Source organism: Schistocerca gregaria, chromosome 2 (genome assembly GCF_023897955.1).
Source record: "Schistocerca gregaria isolate iqSchGreg1 chromosome 2, iqSchGreg1.2, whole genome shotgun sequence".
Taxonomy (NCBI): Eukaryota; Metazoa; Arthropoda; class Insecta; order Orthoptera; family Acrididae; genus Schistocerca; species Schistocerca gregaria.
Genome location: NC_064921.1, coordinates 177,100,386 through 177,121,994, shown reverse-complemented (window position 1 = coordinate 177,121,994; position 21,609 = coordinate 177,100,386). Strand labels below are relative to the sequence as shown.

The window sequence follows — 21,609 nt, the reverse complement described above, 5'->3', positions numbered from 1 at the left end:
ATGAAACCTTCCTGTTTCTGCAGATCTCTTTCATATATACAACCTTCTTCCATATTACTTAAACCAAGCTTTAGCCATGATTAAATTATGCTCTGTGCAAAATTCTACCAGGCGGCTTCCTCTTTCATTCTTTTCCCTCAGTTGATATTGAACTGCCATTTATCCTTCTCTTGATTTTCCTGCTATTGAACTCCAGGCACTCATTACAATTAAATCTTCGTCTTTCTGAAGTATTTGAACAATGTCTGTTAACTCGTCGTATGTTTCCTCGCTCTGTTACTCACCTCTGCATGTAGTTGGCATATAAACTTCTACTGCTGTCGTGGGTGTGGGCTTCTTTTCTGTCTTGGCTACGACAGTGCGTTGGCTGTGATGTACATAGGAGCTTATCCGCATTCCTGTTTTCGTGTTCATTATTAAGCTCATTTTTGCATCACCCCTATTTGGTTTTGTATTTAAAATCTGTATTCACCCTACCAGAAGTCCTTTTCCTCCTGCGGCACAACGTCACTAATTCTCACTCTAACTTCAATCTATCCTGTTCTCTTTTTAAATACTCTATCCTGCTTACCCGACTGAAGGGATCTCACTTCCACGTTGCAAGTTTTGTATATCCTGATGACAACGTCATCCTTCGAAGTCCCTTCTCGGAAATCCAAACGGGGGTTATCTTACCTCCGGAATATTTTACCCAAGAGGATACCATCATCATTAAACCATACAGTAGACCTGCATGCCCTCGGCTGTAATTTCCCCTTGCTTTCAGCCATTCGGAATACCAGCATAGCAAGGCCGTTTTGGTTGATGTTACAAGGCCAAATCACTCATCTAGACTTTTACCTCTGCGATTACTTGGAAGGCTGCTGTCCCTGAGCCGTGCATGGCTCGCCGTCCCACCATTTGGTATTTTACAGCCTGTTTTAACGTATTTACATCTCATCACGTTGAAGGATCTGAAATTATAGCCATGTCACAGTCGTCTGATAAATGATCAGGATAGAACTCGGAGTTTGCAGAGAAATGGCTGGGAATTATGAAGGTAAATCGAGGTTTGGAAAAACACACCGAGGTGTTTGAAAGGGCAAAGTGTATCGACGTCCAATACACAATTTCACCAAACTACGGGATGTTTTGACAGTAGAGTCCACAGGGTACCTGTAGCGGTCCATGCAATCTGCTTGTGACAACGTTCCTCTCCTTCTCCAGACATGCATCGATTTGGATGGTGCACTGACGGACTACACCACGGAGAGCATATCATGTTAAATTAAAATACGTTTAAGGAAAAGAACCTACATCTACATCGATACTCGTCATATCACACCTAAGTGCATCGCAAAGGTTTCAGCGAACCAGCCTCACAATACATTTCTATTATTCCACTCTCGAACAGCACGCGGAAAAACGAACACCTAATTCTTCCGTGTGACCTTTGATTTCCCTTATTTTATTATGATGATCGTTTCTTCCTATGCAGGTCAGCGTCAACAAAGTACTTTTGCATGCGGAGGAAACAGTTGGCGATAGAAGGTTCCTTTGTTTTAACGATCTCCGCCCCAAATCCCGTATCATGTCCATGATACTCTCTCCACTATTTATCGATAATACAAAACGTGCTTCTCTTCTCTGAACTTTCTCGATGTACTTCGTTAATCCTAGATTGTAAGAATCCCACAGTGTGCAGCGGTCCTCCGGAATAGGTCGGACAAGTATGGTGCAGGCGGTCTCTTTAGTTGACCTGTTGCAACGTCTAAGTTTTCTGCCAATAAAACGCACTCTTTCGATCACCTTCCTACAACATTTTCTATGTGCTCTTTCCAATTTATGTTGTTCTTAATTGTGATTCTTAGGAATTTAGCTGAATTCACAGAGTTCAGATTTGATTGTTTTATCGTGTAACCGAAGTTTAACGGATTCCTTTTAGCACTCATGTGAATGACCTCACACTGTTCATTATTTAAGATCAATTACCAAATTTCGCACCATGTCCTTCCAAGACCCAGGCGATCATTGTATGCATCCCTTCCTTCCGTGTCCTCGACTTCTATAACACCATTTATGGGAGTCCTATCACCCTCCTTCCCACCCTCAAGTACCTTGGCGTCAACCTTGACGGTCGCCTCTCCTAGACCCTCCATCTCCAGACAATCCAAGCCAAGGCACGCTCCCGCCTCCATCTCCTCAAGCTCCTTTCTGGCCGTGCATGGGGTCTGGACCCCTCCACCATTCTCCACACCTATAAATCCCTTATCTGCCCTATCCTCTGCTATGCCCACCCTGCATGGATCTCCACCCCTCCTACCTTTTACAAATCCCTTCAAATCCTAGAACGCCATGCACTCTGCCTCGTCTATTGCATCTGCCTCCCATCCCCCATGCGGATCCTATATGACCTTATCCCGTTCCGCACCTAGTCCTTTTCCTCGAATGGATACGGATCCTCTACACCTCCCGCAAACTTGATCCCTCCTCACCGACTTGTCTCTCCCATCCCACCCCCATCCGCTGCCGCACCCCCATTCCCACGTCCTACCTGGTCTCCATCTCTCCACTCTCCATGCCCAAGGTGACTTCCACCAACTCCTCCTCCCTGATGACACCCTCATCCCCTCCATCAACCCCTCCTACCAACTTTGGTCCTACCCATCCACCCCCTGTGTTTTTTCCCTAGGGCACCCTCTTTTCCTTCTCTCCCTCTCTCCCCCGGGCCTCCCCTAACCCCCTAACCTTCTTTCCCCCCTCCCATCTCTATTGCCACTGGCATCTACTCCCCTGCCCTCTCCCTCCTCCCCCACCTTTTCCCCCTTTAATGGCAGGTCCCCGAACTCGTACACATATAGTGAACCTTCGCGCGCCAGAGATCATCGCCTAGTGTTTGTGTGTGTCGTCGTGTTCGTGTTCCAGTGTTCCAGTGTTTTACCGTTTGTGCTCCAACGTTCGCATGTGTCGTCTCTGTCATCTCTGTGCGCGTCCACGTTTCTGAAAGTTTTTATTTTGGACACTGCGCCCGTGAACGGCTCCGTGTGTTTTAATTTTGTATGTCTACGTTCTCATATCCAGCATGTGTGTTCTGCGATTGTCTCCTTTTGTATCATTAGACGAAGAGCGGCGTAATATGCTGCTGCTGGCCTACCTGTATCAGGTGTGAAAATAACAATAAAGAAAAAATTTCGCACCATACAGAAATCTTCTCTAAATCCTATTGCAATTCGTTTTGATATTATGATTACTAGACGATGAACGACAGCATCATCTGCAAACAGCCTGAGACAGCTGCTCAGATCGTCTTCTAAACCGTTTGTAAGGAGCAGCAGAGGGGCTATAACACTACCTTGGGGAACGCCAGAAATCACTCTGTTTTACTCGATGACTTTCCGTCAGTTACTACAAACTGTGACCTCTCTGACAGGAAATCTCAAATCCGGTCACGTAACTGGCAATTTGATTACATGCTGTATGTGAGGTATCTTACTTATTTTCAATTTATGTTGCTAGTTTCCTTGCCGTAGTCCTTGAAACACCATATACATAATTGTGAGACACCCTGTAATGGAAACAGAGTGCTGAGGACACAAGATAGTTATGACACTTGAATAAGAAAATTATCAAAGAAGTATTATTTTAACAAAGTGACGAACAGAGCGAAAAAGTGTGGTGCAATCTCTAGCAAAATTATACGATAACAAGCGGTGTCGAAAAAAACTGGAAATAATAAGTGATAACTCAAAAGGAATAACTGTATGCCTATTATTTCGTTTAATCACGTATCTAGAAAAGATCGACACCATCAATCTGAAATTGCTATCACCTTAACGGTGACAAACAGTAGAACATGCGCATGTATAGCAAAACAGTTTTAAAAAAGGACTCGTGAATTTCAGTGATCCAGATTAAAATTTACGTGTTGCAGGTTCTTTCACGAACATTGTACTGAGGTCAAATTATGTCTTACAAACAGATATAAAAATCCGCCCCACAACACACCTTTAAAAACTACCACTTAATAGCTCGAAAAGAGTAAAAATCCAGTTGCAGGTACGTTATAATAGACTTTCCGTTCCAGGATTTTAACAGACAGAAACAATATAAAACCTTTATAAAAAAAGGCTGCCTTGCAGCATCACACATTCAAAATCTGTTGTATATGCTCGGAATGTCATGTTAACAGTATGGTACAGTGGTGAAGCGTCGAATGCTTCACGAAACTACTGGAATACAGAACGTGAATGAGTCTAACGCATTGTTAACAGGACATCGTGTATGACAAGTCGGCCTGCATTTCTTACGAGCGACTCTTTCTTAAGTACTGCTGATTTATGGACACAATCTTTCCTCTTTAGATACGCATTATGATTGAGATTAGAATAATTTCTATAACTTTGCGCAACAGTTCTATTGCTTTTCTTAAATACGGGGTTAATCTGTTTAATACGTCAATAGGAATTGTGACTGACACGAATAGCTGTACCATCCACAATACTCCCCGGACTTAAATCCTTGTGACTTTGATTCCGAAGATGAAGGAACCACTTCGTGGAATTCGCTTTGGAACTGTTCCAGAGATTCGACAGGCAGTAGACCGCTCCCTTCGCATCATCAACAGAACAGGCTCTGCTAACGGTACACTACGCCTTCCACATCTTTGGCAACGGGTTCTACACAACGCTGGTGAGTACTTTGAAGGATAGTAACAGGTGCAAACATGTGACTCTTTTTGTATCGGTTGTGAATAAAGAGTTGCCACTATTTAAGTTCCAACCTACGTATTTGGTATTCTTGCGTGCTTGACCTCTTCACTTGTTTGGAATCGACGTAATCATTATGACCACTGCGATACTCTCTATTTGCTGTTTAGTAAAGTACGTCGCAGTTTTATTACCAGAGTTTCTCCCATTCTTCCCTGGGATATATCGTAAGAAACTAATTCGTTCTCATCTATAATTTGTGAGTAATCAAATTTGTAATTTGACGTCTCGTGTCGTTTTACATATAGTCAAACTTTGTCAAAAAATCATGATTTCAATGACTCCTCTTTCATTTCAATAGATAGACGTACCTCCCCCCCCCCATTCTCCACACATCCACAGTTATTAATTTAATACAAGATCCATAGCTACCGTCCTTTTGTCAGTGCCACCCACCTTTCCCGTTTCCTTCTGCATACCTCATCATCATACGTCTGTATTGTAGTGGCGGAACCTGCAATATCGACAGGGAATACTTGATACAGATCACTGACTTAATACGAACGGTAGTGGCAGCTTACATTGCCTTTTGAAAATATCATGCGATTTGGACATAAGATTTTTGGCTTTCGGGTATGGTTTGTCACGCTTGCGGGTAGGGGAATTCTTAGTTTGACGATTGTCATAACACGTTTTGGCTTGCTGTTTGGTGTTGCGGTAAAGTTGAGTAGTAGGTGATTTATTTACACCTGTCGTTTCAGAAAGATGATCTCTATGTATTAGTCGGAGGTGGAGTGGTCACTTCTTTGGGCACCCTTGATTCCAGTAAAATGGCTGGTGACATCCCATCCTGTGACACGTCGAGTTATTTGACATATAGTGGCCGCACGAGTGTTACTTGAAGAATGTCACAGCTTGAGTGTACACACAAGGACAGGCTATTGACAGTGCTGATATCGGAATTACAGTGCAGGCTACTAAAATTGCAACACCATGTAGGTGGCAAGAACAAATGACGCCAAGTGTACTCCGTCTTTGCTTATGTAAGTGATAAGTTTTCCAGGGTGACGACACAGAGTAGGGGTAAGCCAATCCACATTTTTTATGTAAGGAAAGATTTCGCAGCAAGTTTCTCATTCACAAATCATATTTCAATGAAACGTCCTGACAGATTAAAACTGTGTGCAGGACCGAGTCTCCAACTCGGGACCTGTGCCGGCGAAAGGCAAAGGTCCCACGTTTGAGTCTCGGTCCGGCACACAGTTTTAATCTGTCAAGAAGTTTCATATCAGGGCACACTCCGCTGTAGAGTGAAAATCTCATTCTGGAAACATCCCCCAGGCTGTCGCTAAGCCATGTCTCCGCAGTATCCTTTCTTTCCGGAGTGCTAGTTCTGCAAGTTTCGTAGGGGAGCTTCTGTAAAGTTTGGAAGGTAGGAGACGAGGTACTGGCAGAAGTAAAGCTGCGAGGACGGGGCGTGAGTCGTGCTTTGGTGGCTCAGTTGGTAGAGCATTTGCCCGCGAAAGGCAAAGGCTCTGAATTCGAATCTCGGTCAGGCACACAGGTTTAATCTGCCAGGAAGTTTCATATCAGCGCACACTCCGCTGCAGATCTCGTTCTGCCATATTTCAATGTTGATTAGTTGTGCGAAAATTGTGTTATGTCTCGCGTAAGAAGGAGAATCTCCTACCAGCATGTGTAGAAAGTCGATAGCGGCAGGATCATGGTCTGTCGAGACAGTGGTTTCTCGTTCCGCGATACTGCTGCTCACGTTGGCAGCAATGGAAATGATGGGTTCAGGAGGACACCGCTCAACGCAACGGCCCCAAGCTATTAGCGCCCTACACTCTGGGAAAACAAAATTCGACACACTACGAAGGAGCTATGCAAATTGGCCACAAATTGATATTTGTGAATTTCACTCCGTCTACTAAGTTGGCCATTACTATGGCTGTGCCCTGTCTTCTAGGTTTTGGTGAAGATGACAGGCGCGTGAACAATATACACAGATGGAAATTCCTGACAGATTAAAACTATGTGCCGGACCAAGACTCGAATGCGGAAGGAAGGAAGGAAGATTGGGTTTAACGTCGCGTTGGAGCACAAGCTCGGTTTGTGTCAAGGATGAGGAAGGAAAGCGACCGTGCACTTTCAAAGGAAACATTCTGGCATTTGCCTAGAGGAATTTAGTGATTGCACGCAAATCCTATATACGGATGGCCGGGCCCGTGTTTCAACCAGAGTGCGAATCTAGTGTGCTAACCGCTGCGCCACTTCCCTCGGTTAGAACTTGGCGACTTTGCCTTTCGCAGGCTGGTCCTCTACCGACTGAGCTACCCAAACACGACTCATGACCCTTACTCACAGCTGTACTTCCACCACTATCTAATCTTCTACCTTCCAAAATTCACAGAAGCTCTTCTGCGAAAGTTTCAAGACTAGCAGTCCTAGAAGAAAGGGTACTGCGGAGACTTGGCTTAGCCACAGCCTGGGGGATTGTTCCAGGATGAAGGAGACGAGGTACTGGCGGAAGTAAGGCTGTTGAGGACATGTCGCGAGACGTGCTTGAGTAACTCAGTACTACAGCACTTGCCCGAGAAAGCGGTTACCTGATCCAGTGGTGCTTACATTGTGTACTCAATGATACAACATATCAGTACGCCAGGTGATGGGCCCGCAAGACAAACGAATGCAGTCCGACGACGTTTGTTCTGCTCGATGCCTCCACACAGGGCTGGTTCGAGAACAAACTTCCCTACATGAGACTTATCATTACCGCCCCTTCCCTCCCCCCCTTTCTCCCCTACAATGTCACCAGAGTCAATTAACACTCTAAGTTGTGATACGCAGTGTATTGTGGCGCTTCTGGAGTCCCTCACAGCTTGTTGTCGCCCGTAGCTGTGGCTTGTGTGGCTGCGACTTAAATCGGCCCTGGCCCCACACCCAAATACATCCATAGTTATTTTATACGCAGCAACGCGATTCGACTGAAAAGACGATACGGAGCCACTCTTCCGATCGCTGTTGTTATTGGGGGCTCTGCTGTCTTCGCGTCTCTCTATAATACAGCGTCAAGCAAGCCGCAAAAATGATAGCACTGTCGATACAGCTGTTGTACGAAACAAGAGCATTTTCTGAGCCTAGATTCATGAACTGGCTGTAAGATCCTGCACGACCAAACATACACATTCTAATACATATTTCTTCGAATGGGACGGAAATTCTGACTCTGTGTTCGGTCGTGGTCTACCCACCGCTGCCAAATCGCCGAATAGTAGCATCTCTCCTATTCAGATATCGAGCGATTCGTCGAGTGCTCCAAACGGCTTATTTAGAGTCCAACTACACGTTATCTCTCAAAAGCTCATGTCTTCGTATGTTGAGAGAACGAAAGTTTCGCGCTGCAGCAGAGAGCGCGGCGATATGAAACTTCTTAGCACATTAAAACTTTGTGCCAGAGAGAGATTCGAACTGGGGAACGTTGCCTTCGACAGCAGGATTTATATTTCTTCCATGTTGAGGCCGAAGGCTGTGCCCTGTCTTTTAGGTTTTCGTGATGTCTTTCAACATTATAATGTAAGACCACGTGTTATCCACTCTGAGCTGTCCTACCTCGATCTGGAGGGTACTCGATTGCTACACTGGCCAGAGCGCTCTATAGATCTTTCACCATTTAAATCATTTGGTCATGAGTTGCTAAAGACTGGCGTCCAGCGATTACGATTGACTGGCACGGAATGGAAGATCAAGTCATGTATTCTACCAACTAAACAGTAAACACTTAGTAAATAAAGCTATATTTTATGATATCTTCCCTTATGTTGCAATTTCAGTTTAAATGACCATCGGTGTATGTTTGAACATTGTGCGGAATAAAATACGGATGCCATCAATATAAAATAAATAGGTGTTTCAAAACGTAATATACGAAAAAACTGAAAAATCTACACAAATTATCGCCACAAAAAAGTTCTTTTTCCCTTGCAGAATGCCAATAAATGTTTCATTACGTTGGCTTTTCAGATCATTATGAGACTAGAACATTCCATATGCAATAAAAATGCTTATTGTTGCCTGAGAACCGTACTCAGAATTTCCAGACTTGTGAGGAAAACTGTAAGTTCAAGTGTAAATATATTTCCCCTCACTGTAAAATCTCGAAATCTGATATTTTGATTATGGTTAACAGTATATAGACTGAGTTAACGTAAATTAACTGATTTCAACAAATGAACTCTATACTTGGCAGTGCAGCTAGTGTGATTCTACAACAAAGGCCTTAATAAACAAAACAAAAAGATTTAATAGAACTGCAGATCTTCATTCTTCAATAAAAAAGTGGTAGTTCTGTCACCCTTTCCAGATATTAACAACTCATTTATTTTGGTAGGAACACTACCAAAACAATGCTAAGGCCTGTTAGGACAAATTTATTGTGATGAAAAGCTGTTTACACATGCTTTTATACTAATTACATCCATTTATGCAACTATTCAAAATTTGGAAACAAATATTTTTACTTTTGTTGTGAATAACATTCCACAAGACCTCTTGAAGCATTTCGAACACTGTTCATTTTTCCATGCCTTATTTTGGTAGAAAGACTTCTTCAATTGTACTATCCTCGCCATCAGTGGAGCATACCCGAATGCATTTGAACTTGAGTTATATCCCTATATCTCCAGTTTGTCAGTCCTAGCTGACCTTCAGTAATGACGCTAGTCTTTCTCCTCCTGCCGTTGTTTGGCATTTTTCCATTTTCTTGGATGCTCTTAGGGATATCTGATCTTCTTTTTAGCTATAAGGTATGTGCACGTTGAATGCGTTGTACGATGGTTGTCATAAATTCGTACCTGGGATGGACTGATGAATCTGTGAGGTGTTGGATTTAGAGCTCTAGTACTCCTACTTCAAACGAAACGTACGTAGCTGAATCGCTGCCACAATTAAAATGCAATATTCCAGCTCTACTGTATGATTAAATGATGATGGCGTCCTCTTGGGTAAAATATTCCAGAGGTATGATAGTCCCCCATTCGGATCTCCGGGCGGGAACTACTCAAGAGGATGTCGTTATCAGGAGAAAGAAAACTGGCGTTCTACAGATCGGAGCGTGGAATGTCAGATCCCTCAATCGGGCAGGTAGGTTAGAAAATTTAAAAAGGGAATGGATAGGTTAAAGTTAGATATAGTGGGAATTAGTGAAGTTCAGTGGCAGGAGGAACAAGGCTTCTGCTCAGGTGACTACAGGATTATAAACACAAAATCAAATAGGGGTAATGCAGGAGTAGGTTTAATAATGAACAGGAAAATAGGAATCCGGGTAAGCTACTACAAACAGCATAGTGAACGCATTATTAGGACCAAGATAGATACGAAGCCCACACCTACTACAGTAGTACAAGTTTATATACCAACAGGCTCTGCAGATGACGAAGAAATTGAAGAAATGTATGATGAAATAACAAAAATTATTCAGATAGTGAAGGGAGACGAAAATGTAATAGTCATGGGTGACTGGAATTCGACAGTAGGAAAAGGGAGAGCAGGAAACATAGTAGGTGGATATGGATTAGGGCTAAGAAATGAAAGAGGAAGCCGCCTGGTAGAATTTTGCACAGAGCACAACTTAATCAATGCTAACACTTGGTTTAAGAATCATGAAAGAAGGTTGTATACATGGAAGAATCCTGGAGATACTAAAAGGTATCAGATAGATTATATAATGGTCAGACAGAGATTTAGGAACCAGGTTTTAAATTGTAAGACATTTCCAGGGGCAGATGTGGACTCTGACCACAATCTATTGGTTATGACCTGTAGATTAAAACTGAAGAAACTGCAAAAAGGTGGGAATTTAAGGAGATGGGACCTGGATGAACTGAAAGAACCAGAGGTTGGACAGAGATTCAGGGAGAGCATAAAGGAACAATTGACAGGAATGGGGAAAGAAATACAATAGAAGAAGAATGGGTAGATTTGAGGGATGAAGTAGTGAAGGCAGCAGAGGATCAAGTAAGTAAAAAGACGAGGGCTAGTAGAAATCCTTGGGTAACAGAAGAATTATTGAATTTAATTGATGAAAGGAGAAAATATAAAAATGCAGTAAATGAAGCAGGCAAAAAGGAATACAAACATCTCAAAAATGAGATCGACAGGAAGTGCAAAATGGCTAAGCAGGGATGGCTGGAGGACAAATGTAAGGAAGTAGAGTCTTATCTCACTAGGGGTAAGATAGATACTGCCTACAGAAAAATTAAGGAGACCTTTGGAGATAAGAGGACCACTCGTATGAACATCAAGAGCTCAGACAGAAACCCAGTTCTAAGCAAAGAAGGGAAAGCAGTAAGCTGGAAGGAGTATATAGAGGGTCTATACAAGGGCGATGTACTTGAGAACAATATTATGGAAATGGAAGAGGTTGTAGATTAAGATGAAATGGGAGACACGATACTGCGTGAAGAGTTTGACAGAGCACTGAAAGACCTAAGTCGAAACAAGGCCCCCGGAGTAGACAACATTCCATTAGAACTACTGACAGCCTTGGGAGACCAGTCCTGACAAAACTCTACCATCTGGTGAGCAAGATGTATGAAACAGGTGAAATACCCTCAGACTTCAAGAAGAATATAATAATTCCAATCTCAAAGAAAGCAGGTGCTGACAGATTGAAAAGTGCCGAACAATCAGTTTAATAAGCCACAGCTGCAAAATACTAACACGAATTCTTTACAGACGAATGGAAAAACTAGTAGAAGCCGACCTTGGGGACGATCAGTTTGGATTCCGTAGAAATACTAGAACACGTGAGGCAATACTGACCTTACGACTTATCTTAGAAGAAAGATTAAGGAAAGGCAAACCTACGTTTCTAGCATTCGTAGACTTAGAGGAAGCTTTTGACAATGTTGATTGGAATACTCTCTTTCAAATTCTAAAGGTGGCAGGGGTAAAATACAGGGAGCGAAAGGCTATTTACAATTTGTACAGAAACCAGATGGCAGTTATAAGAGTCGAGGGACATGAAAGAGAAGCAGTGGTTGGGGAGAGAGTAAGACAGGGTTGTAGCCTCTCCAAGATGTTATTCAATCTGTATATTGAGCAAGCAGTAAAGGAAACAAAAGAAAAATTCGGAGTAGGTATTAAAATCCATGGAGAAGAAATAAAAACTTTGAGGTTCGCCGATGACATTGTAATTCTGTCAGAGACAGCAAAGGACTTGGAAGAGCAGTTGAATGGAATGGACAATGTCTTGAAAGGAGGATATAAGATGAACATCAACAAAAGCAAAACGAGGATAATGGAATGTAGTCGAATTAAGTCGGGTGATACTGAGGGAATTAGATTAGGAACTGAGACCCTTAAAGTAGTAAAGGAGTTTTGCTATTTGGGGAGCAAAATAACTGATGATGGTCGAAGTAGAGAGGACATAATATGTAGACTTGCAAGGAAAGCTTTTCTGAAGAAAAGAAATTTGTCAGTATCGAGTATAGATTTAAGTGTCAGGAAGTCTCATCTGAAAGTATTTGTATGGAGTGTAGCCATGTATGGAAGTGAAACATGGACGATAAATAGTTTGGAAAAGAAGAGAATAGACGCTTTCGAAATGTGGTGCTACAGAAGAATGCTGAAGATTAGATGGGTAGATCACATAACTAATGAGGAAGTGTTGAATAGGATTGGGGAGAAGAGTAGTTTGTGGCACAAGTTGACTAGAAGAAGGGATCGGTTGGTAGGACATGTACTGAGGCATCAAGGGATCACCAATTTAGTATTAGAGGGCAGCGTGGAGGGTAAAAATCGTAGAGGGAGACCAAGAGATGAATACACTAAGCAGATTCAGAAGGATGTAGGCTGCAGTGGGTACTGGGAGATGAAGAGACTTACATAGGTTAGAGTAGCAAGGAGAGCTACATCAAACCAGTCTCAGGACTGAAGACCACAACAACAACATTCAAATGCTAATTTTTAATTATCACTAGTTCCCCAATGAAAAACATACCATACATATCAATAGAACTCATTAATATTGAGTACACAACACAGCATCTACCTCGAATACTGGTTTTGAAAGTCACAGTGCATAAATCAACTGCATCACTGTCAATAGTCAACTGAATTGTGCTAGAGAGCTCTCTACTCTACCTACAAGACTGCTGCATCAAGTGTAGAAATCAAAGTGGAGGGCGATTTTGCGAAAGGGGACGGATTTCAGACACTTTACCTTACTTGTTGGTTTTTATTGTCATGGAGATCAAACTTCAGTTCAAGAGACTTTAGCATCAGCGCCATACTGGTATTCTTAATTTTTCACAGGTACAGAGAGAACATAAAGACTTTGTTATCGATATTTCGCGAGCACCAAGCAGACTCTGTGGAGCGCGCCGTGTGGTGGGTGGAGTACGTGATACGTCACAAGGGGGCCCCGCACATGCGCAGTGCTGCCCTCGACCTGTACTGGTGGCAGTTGCTCCTGCTCGACGTCATCGCCTTCCTGCTGCTCGCAGTGATTGTGACTGGTGGCGCCATCTTGTATCTGGTTCGCCGATTATTTGTCACGCTGAGAAGCAGCAAGCTGAAGCAGAAGACACGTTCATGTGTACTCATATGCAGCGAGAAGTTCACTCGTTGTGCACATACACTGGTACTGAGAAACGAGGACGTGTACATATACCATTGGGTGGGATGTATTCTCTAAAATCGTTTACATGATTATGGCTCTCGTCCTGACTAAGCACTTGTGGCACGTCCGGCCGCGGTGGCCGAGCGGTTCTAGGCGATACAGTCTAGAACCGCGCGACTGCTGCGGTCGCAGGTCGCAGGTTCGAATGCTGCCTCGGGTATGGATGTTTGTGATGTCCTTAGGTTAGTTAGATTTAAGTAGTTCTAAGTTCTAGGGGACTGATGACCACAGGTGTTAAGTTCCATAGTGCTCAGAGCCATTTGAACCATTTTTGAACTTGTGGCACAGTCCACTACACCTATTATCTACCACATATGTCAATACACAAGCAAGCTGTTCAACTGGAGATATGGGCATCAGTATTGTTAAATACCACTGGGTGTGCAACACAAAAGTTAACAAAAATATAAAAAGTTTCGAACTGAAGTTGACATAGCAGGCTGGCAGTAGGAACTAAGATCCTTTTAATTGGACAAATGTGAAAACATATGTACATCTGTCTATCAATTTGATTTGTTTTATTACATGGAGAAACAAATTCTGTAATAATTTAATTTTTACTAAGTAAAATAATACTTTCCTTTGTTAATGTAATTTTGTTATTCACTAAATCTAGTAACGTTTTGTCATATTTTTTGCTGCATTTTAATGACATGAAGCAAGAGATTAAATGATCAATCATTATGGCAGTTTTCTAATATAGAATTCTCAGTTGGTAACTAGAATACTAAAAGTAATGCTGTAACATCAACTCAGATTCATCATCTCGTTCATACAATTTGTAATATTACTATTATTTACGATTACAAGGCAGCTTATTGCAAGCTTATACTTACATTCAGATATTTATTAATTGTTGTTGGGGTCACACCCATCCATAAACTGTGGAATTTTTGGTAAAGGACATGATCTCTGCAGCTAAAAAGAGTATTAGCAACTGACGTACTTAACTGTATGAGGAGTTCCTTCTTGAGTGAATTTATTGTGAGACATGTGGGCGAATATACACAACATAAAAATATACTTGCATTTTACTCAATTCTGTCGTTTCTATATTACTTTAAAGAAAGCAGAACACTTTAAAAACTACTGTAAAACATCCTGAGTAAGTGCATATTAGTCAAAACATTACTAAAGTTTCAGTGATACAAACATCTAACAACGCTTTGTACAAAATATATCAGTAATGTTAATGGGTGTACAACACAAAAATTAAAAAAAAAACATCACAAGTTTTGAACTGAAGTGGAAGTAGCAACCTCGAAGGAAGAACTAAGATCCCTTCCTTCGAACAAAGAAGAAGTAAAGGAAATTGGCTGAAATCCACATGGTTAGAGGAATGCCTAGTTACTTAAGTAAATGGCACGCACTTCTCTATAATAATTGATTAGCTGTTTCATAGAAAACTGAAGTTACATTCATGATAGCCGATTTTATTTTATTTTAGACCATGAAAAGTTCTTATTGAACATAATTCGAATTGTGTGATTGGTGCTATCCATCAAGCTAAAACACTGGTCGTGCCTCACAGTATAACATGTAAGTGGAGATACTTGACTTTCAAGCTAATTTTCTCTATTTGATATATTACCAGTGAAAAGGAATTATAGTTATAAGGCTCAATAACGTTACCAGAATGAGATTTTCACTCTGCAACCGAGTGTGCGCTGGCAGATTAAAACTGTGTGTTGGACCGAGAGTCGAACTCGGGTCCTTTGTCTTTCACAGGCAAGTTTCATATTAGCGTACACTCCGCTGCAGAGTGAAAATCTCATTCTGGGAACATCCCACAGGCTGTGGCTAAGCCATGCCTCTGCAAAATCCTTTCTTCCAGGAGTCCTAGTTCTGCATGTTTCGCAAAGAGCTCATATGTGAAGTTTGGAAGGTACGAGACGAGGTACTAGCAGGTGTAAAGCTGTTAGGGCGCAGCGTGAGTTGTGCTTGGGTAGCTCAGATGATAGAGCACTTGCCTGCGAAAGGCAAAGTTCCCGAGTTCGAGTCTCGACCCGGCACACAGTTTTAATCTGCCAGGAAGTTTCAAGTCTCAATGACATTGTTTGAACAGATACTTCAGGAATGAATTTTATTTGCCCACTTGTAACAGTTCTTCACCACAGGCGAGAAGTATTAAGAAAAATTGTATATGAATTACTTGTACTGTAAAGCAATAATGTTCATTCATCCACCTGTAATGGTCCTTCTCCACGGGCAAGAAGTGTTGCAAAAAATTATGTGTAATTTACTTGCATTGTAGAGCAATAAAAATACTGTTCTTGCCCCAATGAGATCCAACAGACAAAATAAATATAAACTATGAAGTTTCACTATTATTTAATTAGTTATTTTGCTATGAAAAGATGCATTGTCAGAAACTACCTACTGTACTAATATGATAATTCATAATACCTCTGGCAGCCATTTCATATATATATATATATATATATATATATATATATATATATATATATATATATATATTATTGTGCTTTTACGGCCTCATTGGACCACTTCAGCCAATTTCTTTCCGGTCTTCCTAAGATTTCTCATTGTTTTTTCGTTCTTGGCTTTCCAGTATTTCTTCATTCTATCCGATCTTTGTTTTCGTTCCTCTTCTGAAAATACCCTTTTAGTTGTTTCTCTTTTATCAATTTTTGGCAAGAATCTAATATTTCTATTTTTTAATTTATTTACTTGTTTTGATTTGGTTTTCAAGTCCTCCAGCGTTATGTCTAGTTCTTTCATGTCTTCTTTTATTTCCTTTATCCTGTCAGGTGGTTGTTTTTGTTTCCAGAGTTTCTCCAAAATTTTGCGTATTAACCTTCTTCAGGTGTTCTCAATAGATGGCCAAAAAATGATATCCTCTTCTTTCTCATGATATCCGTTACTGGTTCTATCTCCTGATATACTACTGCATTTGGGACAATACGCCATTCTCCTGCTTTTTGGTACTTTTTATTGATGCATGTCCTTATTATTCTTCTTTCTATTTTTAGAATTTTGTCTGTGCTGTTCTTTTGATTTAGCTTAAACAGGGTTTCACTTCCATAGGTTATTTCTGGTTGGACAACAGTCTTGTAATGTTTTAATTTTGTATTTATTGACAAACATTTTTTGTTGTATGTGTTTCTGGATACTTTTTGGGCTCTTGATAATTTATTCATTCTCTCTGTCCAGGACATTTTTTCATTTAAGTTATAGGTTATATTTTCTCTAAGGTACTTAAATTGTTTTATAATTTCTATATTAGTCCCACACATCTGTACACTATTTATAACAAGGGAGACTGTTGCCATTATTTTTGTTTTTTCAAATGAAATTGTTAATCCTACTTTTCCTGCAATATTTTGGAGATTTGTGAGGTGATCCCTAGCCTCTTCAATGTTGTTAGCTAGTAGTGCCAGATCAACTGCAAATCCCAAACAATTTAGGCTAATTTTGTCTTTATTGTACCCAATTTTTATATTTTTTATTTCCTTTATACCATTCTCTCATTAAATATTCCAGATTACAGTTGAACAGAAGGGGTGATAATACATCACCTTGTCTTAGTCCTGTTTTAATTGTGAAGGGTTCAGACATTTCACTTCTGAACTTCACCTTTGATTTAGTATTTGCTAAAGTTAAGCTTATCATCTTCACTAGTTTAGAATGTAATCCAAGATTTCATAGTATTTTCAACATTGAAGGTCTGTGCATACTATCATATGCTCTTTTAAAGTCCACGAAAGTTATAATCATTTGTTTCTGTCTTCTTTTGTAAATATCCATTACCAATTTTAGTGTTATGATTTGTTCCTGACAGCTGCGCCATGGTCGAAATCCTCCTTGGTAATCCCCTAATTCTTTTTCCAGATCACTTTTGCATCTATTATAAATTATTCTAGAAAATATTTTATATGTACAATCCAAGAGAGAGATTCCTCTATAGTTGTCCAGATTATTTCTATCTCCTTTCTTGGGTAGAGGGTGTATTACTGCTGTTGTCCAATGTTCCGCCAATGTTTCATCATTCCACATTTTAATTAAACTTTGGTGAAGCGATTCTTTACTTGATTCTGATGCATTTTTCCACAGCTCTGCAAATGTTTGGTCTTCGCCACTAGCTTTATAATTTTTCAATTCTTTAATGGCTTGATTTACTTCATTAATGTTTGGTGGATCAATATATTCTGTTGAAGTTTTAATGGGCGTTTCTGTGTTTATATGAAGCTGTTCTTTTGGTTCTTCACCATTCAGTAGTTGATCGAATGCATCTGCTAGAATTTGGGCATTATCTTTATTGTTGTGCGCTATTTTTCCGGTTGTATCTTTTAGCATGAGTGTTGGTGGTTCATATTTTTTAAGTTGTTTACTAAATATTTTATAATAATCCCTTGAATTTGTCTTTTTATGATCTATTTCTATTTGTTGAATAATGCTCTTCTGATATTGTCTTTTAGTACTTCTGATTGTTTTTTGAGTTAGTTTTCTTTGTTTAGTCAATTCTTCATGTGATTTCTCTGTTTTCTGGCTTTGATGACTTAACCAATCTTGGTGTCTATTTTCAAATGCTTTATCGCATTCCTCATTCCACCATTGATGCTTTTTCCTTGGGTTTGGTGGGGCAATTTTTTCGACTATTTCTTTTAGTTTTGGGACTATCTCTTCTAATTTATCAGTTTTCTCAATTTTTTGAGTTAGTTCTTTATATTGATCATTGTTTATTAGTTTATGAGGGTCATATATTTTTCTCATTTTAAATTTGGATTTTGGTTTCTTTGCAGGTGTGAATTTACATTTGATTTTCACCATGTAATGGTCTGACCCCACGTCTATTCCTCTAAGTACTTTAACATTTTGGATTTCTTTATGGTAATTTTTGTACATACAGACGTGCTCTAATTGCCATTCCCCCTTTTTCCAAGCTGGGTGTTTCCATGTCTTTAGTTTATTGGGTTTTCTCATAAAATAGGTCGATTTTGATATCATGTTATGGTTTCTACAGAATTCTACTAATCTTATACCATTTTTATTGGTTCGTTTTTGAGCCGGCCACTTTCCTATTATGTCTCTGTATCTCTTTTCATTGCCCAGTTGTGCATTGAAATCACCTATTAAAATTTTACTATGATTTTTGTTTATATTTGTCACTGTTTGATCTAGTAGGTCCCAGAATTCATCCGTCTCTTCTCTGGTTATTCTCCTATTGTTTTTATCATTCGTGGGAGCATGGGTGTTAATTATTGTATAGATTTTATTTGATGCTTTTACTGTCAGCGTAGAGAGCCTAGGAGATTGGGCCTGGAAATCTGTTATCGAATCAATTATTTTTAAGTTGACTATGAATCCCGTACCAAATTGTGGACAATTTTTCATCACTCTTTCTCCGAGCATGCCTTTGTATATTCTATAACCTTGAGGTTCCATGGGCACCTGGTCCGAATTCCTCATCTCTTGTAGTCCTGCTATTAGGATATATATATATATATATATATATATATATATATATATATATATATATATATATATATATATATATTCGGTTGGTGGTATAGAAGCAGCGACTTTTTAACTTTGTGAACTAATACTTCGTGTGTCCTCGTTTGATGGGCCTTCTCCCAGACAGAATCCACAGTTATGGCGGGGCGAAAGTACTTTCGTCTCGTCACACAAACTACGACCTCAAGAGGCTAACGTTTCCCACCTGTATGTGTGTGTGTGGACTTCTATTTTATTCTATGTTTCAGTACTAGCCAATTTCTGTTCATACAATCAACCAAACGTTCAAATGACTCCTAAACCCATATGCCTCCATAGGTGAGGTCACTAACACATGCTTGTGGCGTGGCACTCAATCCAGGGTAACCAAATTCAAATCCTAGTGGTGGAAAAGATTTTCACTGTCAGTATTTGGTCGGCAAGGGGAGGGGAGGTGGTGGGATCACGTTCTTGATCACCAGAAGTTACGACAGTGTCCTGGTTTAAATACCATAACTCTCCACAGTGTCTCACCACATAAGGGCATGTGACAGTGTTGATCAGACACACACACACACACACACACACACACACACACACACACACACACACACACACATATATATATATATATACACACACACACACACACACACACACACACACACACACACACACACACACACACACACACACCACACAAACACACAATAAATACATGTAGCGTTACAAATATTGTGCTGTGGAGCAAGTTGTAAATAAAGAAAAGAAACAAAAACTGCCAAAGGAAACCACTGGAACGAACAAAAAGCACCGGAAGCAGTCACTATATCGTGGCCAATCAGTTTATGGCATTTTCTTCATACATAGCACACGATATCAACCTAAAGTTAGAAGAGAGTAGGACTCAAAGAGACACCACAGTTTCCACTGGAACAAGCGGACTTTATTGCCTTTCAGTAGACCTGCCCAAATCCGCCGCATTGTTATCAAACACTATATGCAGCTATATCTCCTTGTTCTAACATTAGACTGTCGACCTAGCAAATTATCAGTCAGTAGTTGCTCCTTTCTTAACAGAAACCAGTATCCCGAATACAACTTTATTGGCCACTGCAGAGAAGTTACTCCCGACTCTGTACGTGCAAGTCTTTTAAAACCTTAGCTCCACCCCAGTGGCCTCACGACTCCCATCCTAGACTTGAGAGGATTGATGTCTAACTAATAGATATCGTGAGCTTCAAACCACCCCACGAAATTATTCAACATTTCGGCCTTTCAGCGGTTAAGAATCAGGAGCACAACATAGGTTTTGTCACTGGCTATTATTCCCCTCCCATCAACAGAGCTTCTGTCAGGTGCTGTTTCCTGGGTGGAATTACTGAACTCCTTCTTCAATGGGTGTCAGAAGACATTGCTAGTTATGGGAAATCATAAACCTCTAAAAGACCCATAAAGGTTCCAGAAGCAACCCATTTAGTTGGATGAGGGTGACTGCCTCATCATATCTGGATTGGAGAACGTCTCCTTTCCCCAAATATTTGCCCTGGCTGACTCTGTAACCTCCCCCACCCCCCTCATCTCAGAAACTACACTATCGAATCAAAATATTGGTGCACATTAATGTGCGGTGTGTCAACCTTTCGCCTTTACGATGACCTGAACTCTGCTGGGGACACTCTCAACGAGGTGCCTGAATATCCATGCAGCAGGAGCCGAAACTAGAGTAGGTACTCATGTTGGACACTGGGGTCTGGAGCAAAGTCGACATTCTTATCCCAAAGGTGTTCCATTGGGTTCACGTCAGGACTGTGCGTAGGTCAGTCCATTTCAGGAATGTTACTGTCCACAAACCATTCCTTCACTGATACTGCTTTATGACAGGGTGCGTTGTCATACTGACGCAATCGTTGTCTGCAAACTGTTCCTCTACTGTACAAAATGCTGTAAAATGTGTCCACATCCTTCTGCATTTACTGTTTTCTTAAGAGCAACAAGAAGTTCACAACCAGACCATGCAAATTACCTCTGTACCGCAAGGCCGCCTCCTCCATACTTCACTGTTCGCACTACACATAGTACCAGGTAACGATGTCCAGCAGTTCGTCAACGCCATAATCCCCAATCCTTTCACTTAGTTGCCACAAGGTAAAGCTTGATTCATCACTCAAAATTGTTCGTTTCTGGTCATTCACTGTCGAGTGGCTTCGCTCTTATGTGGCATATGAGAAGCTGCACGATCATTGTACCCCATTATTTTTAACTTGTTACACACTCACTGTGCTATCTGGACTACTGGTAGCACTTTGCAAATCACGGGTCATTCTTTCTGGTCATGTCATGCTATTTGTTACAGCCACTATCTGCAGTGACTACATACGTCAGTGTATAAGTAAGTTTTCTTGGTCCTGATTTAGCTGTGGTTGCTCCCTCATGTTTCTGTCTCACATTCACATCATTAACAGTCGACTTGGAGAGTTGTAGAAGGGTGGAAATATTCCACACTACTGTCCATTAAAGTTGCTACACGACGAAGATGACGTGTTACAGACGTGAAATTTAACCGACAGGAAGAAGATGCTGTGATATGCAAATGATTAGCTTTTCAGAGCATTCACACAAGGTTGGCGCCGGTGGCGACACCTACAACGTGCTGACATGAGGAAAGTGTCCAATCGATTTCTCATACACAAACAGCAGTTGACCGGCGTTGCCTGGTGAAACGTTGTTGTGATGCCTCGTGTAAGGAGGAGAAATGCGGGCCATCACGTTTCCGACTTTGAT

At 40.8% G+C, this 21,609-nt stretch overlaps 1 long non-coding RNA gene across 1 annotated transcript in view; it reads right to left on the bottom strand.

Annotated features, from left to right (window-relative positions):
* Positions 1-13,035: 13,035 nt before the first annotated feature.
* LOC126336631 (uncharacterized) overlaps positions 13,036-21,609 on the bottom strand; it is a 189,171-nt gene continuing 180,597 nt past the window's right edge. The window contains exon 3 of the long non-coding RNA XR_007564984.1: positions 13,036-13,137. This is a non-coding gene — a long non-coding RNA (uncharacterized LOC126336631). The remainder of the gene's footprint in view (positions 13,138-21,609) is intronic.